General features: G+C 32.9%; 1 non-coding gene across 1 annotated transcript; it reads right to left on the bottom strand.

The window, feature by feature from the left end:
* Window positions 1–5,281: 5,281 nt before the first annotated feature.
* On the bottom strand, window positions 5,282–5,388 carry LOC128283005 (small nucleolar RNA R71). The gene has a single exon (XR_008273351.1). It is a non-coding gene; the product is annotated as a small nucleolar RNA R71 (small nucleolar RNA).
* Between the last annotated feature and the right edge of the window lie 866 nt (window positions 5,389–6,254).

The raw sequence follows: 6,254 nt of genomic DNA, 5'->3' as shown, positions 1-6,254 counted from the left end.
TTTAACTTAATCAGAGAAGGGTCTAAATTAAGCATGCACCTACCAATTATTGTGCCCATTAATTTCCATCTAGTCAGGATTGATCAACTAATTCTAATGCATCCAAACATATTTTAATGCACGAAATACATAAAATGATTTTAATTGGAAGCATTAACAATTGAGACATAGAACATTATAAACATGATTCAAATGGATTTTATCAAACTATTGCAATTATTCCAACTAAAACTAAATTAAGTCATCATTGTTAATGGAAAAACAATTAAACAATTGCAAACATATTTGAATAACTAAAAACAAAAATAAAGAATAAGGAAGAGGGAACTCTTGGTGATTTTGGCGGTGGTGGAACTCTATGAGATAGGCATGAAGCTATATCAAACAAAATAGAACCATACCTTAGTCATTGGTTTTAAGTACTCTCTTCTGCAAGTATGACTGTTGTATTTTCTTATTATCCATTGGGATCCTGGATTTGTAGCAACATTAAGTACTTGTTGAAGAAAACCACCATTGATATTTGTCATCAGGGCAAAGTATTCATCTTTTTCAATGCCAGGTAGGTTAAGCCAATCATTAATGGATGTAGAAGTAAGGGGTACCTTCTTTTTATGAATAAGAACTTCAAAAGCATCTGGCATGGTTAAATTGATATGGAACTCTCGTACTAATTCCTCTTCAGGCAGTGATTGTGCATTACAAAATTGATTCCAATTTGAGGCCTCAATTATTTTTCTAATTGACAAAGGCACAATCATCTTGTCATTGCTCTTCAAATTGAAACCTTTTTCCGACATTATGGGCTTATTTTTGAAGATGGAATCAAATATTTCCCTTTCTTTCTCATCTTGAATCATAATTGGATTTTGAATAGAAGTCTTTGAAGATCTAGTTCTCTTTTGAGACATGAAAAGAACTAAGCAAAAAGATTCATTTATTTTAGGTGTTAACTCTTTATGGCATCAAAGGAGTACATTGGATGTGAAGGTTACGGCAAAGATTGACTAGGGATAAGGGTAATTGCTATGGTGAAAGGGATTTGTGGTTGAAAAAAGGAAAAAAATTCATTGTGGCAAGAAGGAGGTGCGACAGCAAGAAAGAAGAAAATGAAAATTAGAAGGAAATTTTAGAGCTTGAAGGCTGACGGTTAGGAGAAGAAAAATATGGAGGCTAGGGTCTAAGGCTATTTTTTTTGGGTGTGGGAAATATGATGGTAGTAAGGGGTTTATATAGTAGTAAACTAGGGTAAATCTTTAACAAAAATTTAGCTAAAGGGAATGCTTGGGTAGTAAGGTATGGAGAGAAATATGTGGCGACACAACTAGGGTTTAGGGAAGCTTATGGGCTACAACAATTTGGGTATTTTCCTCCTCTTTATTGTTCTAGGCTTCAAGCCCAAACTGCAAAATGTATTAAAATAAAACTAAATAAAGAAACAAATTAGTACTTGAGCCAATCTTGACCCTCTTATTAAACATAAAATTTAAATGTAAAAATTAAAAATAAAAATTAACATTCCTTTTAGGCTAATTAGAAAATTTAATCGAAAGATTACATTAAATTAAGTTCCTAAGAATGGTTGGAGGGGTTACAAGTTGTCCCACTTAAGTTCTAATTTCCTTAGACAAAATTAATTTAATGTACTAATTCAAGAATTTTTTTCTAATTATGCCTTTTATTCAAATGAAAGAAAAAAACTGAAAATAAAATAACGACAGAGAAACTGAAGAGGACTCCCTCAATGTCATTGGTGATCGTCATTGACTGAGGCAATGTCAAAGGGAAATTTTTCATACCAATCATACCCATCTAGAAAGAAGAATAATTTCACCTAACAATTCCATTCAGCATTTGATCAAGGAAAAGAAACAGGAAATGATCTTTCTTGGTATCCCTGTTTAGCTTCCTACTAATTATCCAAATCATTTTGGTTCTTGTCAGAATCAACTCATTGTCGTCATTCGTAATCATAATAATTTCACCCTTCTTTGGCACACACTGTCCCATGAACTATTTGGGATGGAAAAAATAATTCCTACATCTAACCATTTGATAACTTTCTTCCAAACTACCTCTCTCACAATAGGATCAAATCTCCTTTTCCTATCAATTCTAGCTTTTTCCTTCCTTTAATATAATCTTATGAATACAAAAGGAATGAGTTATTCCTCGGATATCAGCTAAAGTCCAACTGATCGCCTTTTTGAATTTCTTCAAAACTTCAATTAGCTAATCCTTTTAGTGTTCTATTAGTTCTGTTGAAATAATCACAGTCAAATTAGAACAACTACCTAGAAAAATGTATTTCAAATGAGAAGTTAGTACCTTCAGTTCAAGTTTGGGTGGTTCCTTGGTTGACAACTTTGGTTGTGTTTATTCCCGAGTTTCTAACTTGGGAACAATTTTAGAAGTTTAACAACAATAACATGAATAAGCTAGAATAATTACAACACTTGACTCAATTCATTCTCACCATGTTTAACAGTGTTCTTAAAAATATTCCATAGAAACTCGATCAGTCATTAACTTGGAATTTGATATATATTCTTTTGAAGTCTTATACATAGGAAAACATGTATATTTCTATATCCATATTTAAATAAGGATTCTTTACAATTTATGTGAAGTAATACGGACGGATTAGGATTGAAACACTTTAATCACACAAACCTAAAGTTATACATGGTAATAGAACTCTCTCAAGTTATTACGAACCTTTAATTTAATAAGACTAGGATCTAAATTAAGCATGCACCTTCTAATTATTGTGCCCATTAATTTCCATCTAGTCAGGATTGATCAACTAATTTAATGCATCTAAACATATTTTAATGCATGAAATAATTAAATGATTTTAATTGGAAGCATGAACACCTGAGGCATAGAACATCATAAACATGAATCAAATGAATTTTATCAAACTATTGCAATCATTCCAGCTAAAACAAAATTAAGTCATCATTTTTTATGGAAAAACAATTAAAAATTTGCAAACATATTTGAATAACAAAGAACAAAAATAAAGAATAAGGAAGAAGGAACTCTTATTGATTTCGACGATTCTTCAAAGACCGATCGTGGTGGCTTCCTTCAATTCTCATGATTGTTGCTTGATAACTATTGAAAAGAGTTATATTTCAAGCCTCTAGATTGAATTAAACATTTGTAATTAAGTACATATGTTTGCATTTTTAGAACATTTACAAAACGAAGCTTGGATTGTGCTGTACATGTCATTTTTTGTTACTTCTATTAGTGGGGAAGAAAGGTGTTGTTTTTGGTTGGCAGCAGGTGCGGGATGAAGAAGAGAAGAGACGAGAAGAAGGATAGGAAAATGAAGTGAAATATTGCCATGACAAAATGTTGGTTAGATTGCAAACAAGAATGCCATGGCAATTCTAGGAAGATGATGCAGCACTCAGTCTATGTCACTCTCAGCCAGCTATACTTGTACCAGATAAACCACCCTCAAAAAGTGGAAGAAAAAGTTGTGTGCTGAGAGGGAGGGACCTACCTTATAAAGAAGGAAAGAGAAAAGAGAAAGAGAAGGATTGGGGGAGAAAGAGAAAAATGGTTTCTATGAAAAATGGTTTCTATCTCTCTGCATCAGATTCTTATGAATTCTTAGAGAAAGATTGGAGAGGGTAGTAGCTTACCGAGCAGAAGAATTATAGAGGCAAGGAAGGGGAAGAGAAATTTGCCCTAGGTTTTGCATCAAATTTCATTATCAATGTGAAAGCTGGAGTAGCAAAAGCTTCCTACAGTTCTTCCTTTATTTCTTAATTTGAGCTTATGATTCGTGAACTTAAACAATGATGTTGAATGGTTTCATTATGGATTCGGATGTTCAACCATAAGCTAATTTTCTTTGAGTTAGAATTATTTTGGGTGAATTTTTATTATCTGTATTGACCATGGTTTGATTCTGAGTTGAATACTATTTCATTCGATTTGTGATTATTTTTAATGCATGCATGCAAGCTCTAGACATAAAAGACTGTGTAGCATGTTATTAGATTTGATTTAATTCTGAAAAGATTAATTAGATTGGATTATAATTGGTTGATATAAGCAAGTATTCAAAAGAATATTTGTAGCACTCTAGACACAGAAGTTGCAATCTATACAGGAAAAGGGAAAAAAATCTAAATATCTTTCTTGAGTTCCATAGACATACAAAAACTCAGAATGATAGCTCATAGTCTGGCTTTTGAAAAAAGCAAACAGCAATCGTGATTTCCTGAATAGTAGAATGGTCAAGATTTTGCCATGGCATTATTATGCTATATAAATAAACCCAAGTAATTCTGACCTTTATCATTCAAAAAGACAAACTCTTTCCCACTTGTTCTTTGAGAATTGCCACAACATTTTAATTACCCTAGCATATTTTTAGTCATAATTTATTTTCTTAATCTTTCATTGCATCTTTTTATCAATTAGTGACTTATTACTTTTGCATAGTTTAATTAGTTAATTTCATAGTAATAGCATAACCAATTATTTTAGTCAATTCCGATCTCTATGGAAACGATACTCACTCATCACTTTATTATTTGATTTGATGTATATACTTGAACATTTGCATTACACATTCCCACGCGACAAGTTTTTGGCATCGTTGCCGAGGATTGGCAAATTTGATGAAATATTGGGTGTGTTATTATCTCTTTAATTTTATTAGTTTAGCTTAATTAGTGTTTGAGTAGTTTTTTTTTTAGGATTTTTTTGGTGCATAATTAAAGATACTTTAGCAATTGAAGCGTATTATTTTGATCCAGAAATGGAGAGAACCTTGAGAAGAAGGTAAAAGAATTGCGAGAAATGGAAAGAATTAGAAATGATCAGGTTAGAGAAGATCCATTACTCAGGAAGGAAGGGATGTTGATATTCCTTGAATAATAGATGACAGAGACAAACCCATCAGAGAACATGTAGTGTTGATCTTAGATGATTTGAATTTAGGAATTGTCAGATCGCATATTCGGGCTCAGCATTTCGAGCTAAAGTCGGTGACGTTTCAAATGCTACAATGGGGTAGTTTAGTAGATTGCCTACTGAAGATCCAAGGTTGCATGTAAGACTCTTTTTGAAAGTTTGCGATTCATTTAGGCAGCAGGGTGTTCCTAAAGATGCCCTGAAACTAAAGTTATTCCCTTATTCACTGCGATATCATGCTAGAGCAAGGTTCAATGCATTACCTTCAGGTACTGTGGCATCTTGGAATGAACTTTGTCAGAGGTTTCTACTTAGATATAATCCTTCAAACATGAATGCCAAACTGAGGAATGATATTACGTCCTTTTGACAATCTGAGGATGAAACATTATATGAAACATAGGAGTGATTCAAGTAGTTAATCAGAAAATTCCCAATGCATGGTTTCCAACATTGGAAACAAATGGAAATGTTTTACAATGGATTGAATATACATACAAAGAAGGTGGTTGATGCATTTTCCAATGGGACTTTACTCGATAAATCATATAATGAAGCATATAAAATTCTAGATAGAATAGCAAACAATGATTATTAATACCTCATTACCAGAGTAGGGTCTACTAAAAGAGTTTTTGGAGCAATGGAACTTGATGCATTCACTTCCCTAACAGCTACGATTAAAACACTGAAAAGACGAACTACAGTGAAGGAAATGAAAGAAGTTGAGTTAGCATGTGTTTACCGTGAAGATCATGTTTTTTTATGAATGCCCATCAAATCCAGCCTTAGTTTATTATATGGGAAATTTCAATCGCAACAACAGCAACCCATATTCCAACACATATAAACCAGGGTGGGAGAAACGTTCTAACTTCAGTTGGAGTAATCCAAGGGGGAAATTCTAGCAATGTTATTTTATAAAGCTACGGGTGCACTGCTTGGATACAATCAGCTCATGCCACGGCAAAATGTTTAGCAAAATTCAGCTTCGAGTTCCACATCGATGGAAGATCTATTGAAGGAATACATGGCCAAGAATGATGCTATCATCCAAAGTCAAATTCATCTTTAAGAGCTTTAGAGAATCATGTGGGGCAAATTACAGAAGCATTAAGCTCAAGGTTGGAAGGACCACTACCAAATGATACCAAAAATTCAAGATCTCAAGGAAAGGAACATTGTAAAGTTATTACACTCAGTAATGGCACGTAACTATTAGGAGTTATTAATGACACCATATTGAAGAAAGTAATTCAAATTTCACATATAAGAAGAATTCAGAACTAGTAGTGAAGCAGGCTATAAAGGAA

This window comes from Gossypium arboreum, chromosome 10, assembly GCF_025698485.1.
Source record: "Gossypium arboreum isolate Shixiya-1 chromosome 10, ASM2569848v2, whole genome shotgun sequence".
Lineage (NCBI taxonomy): Eukaryota > Viridiplantae > Streptophyta > Magnoliopsida > Malvales > Malvaceae > Gossypium > Gossypium arboreum.
The sequence above is the reverse complement of the archived record's forward strand: the minus strand, read 5'-3'. Positions and strand labels throughout refer to the sequence as shown.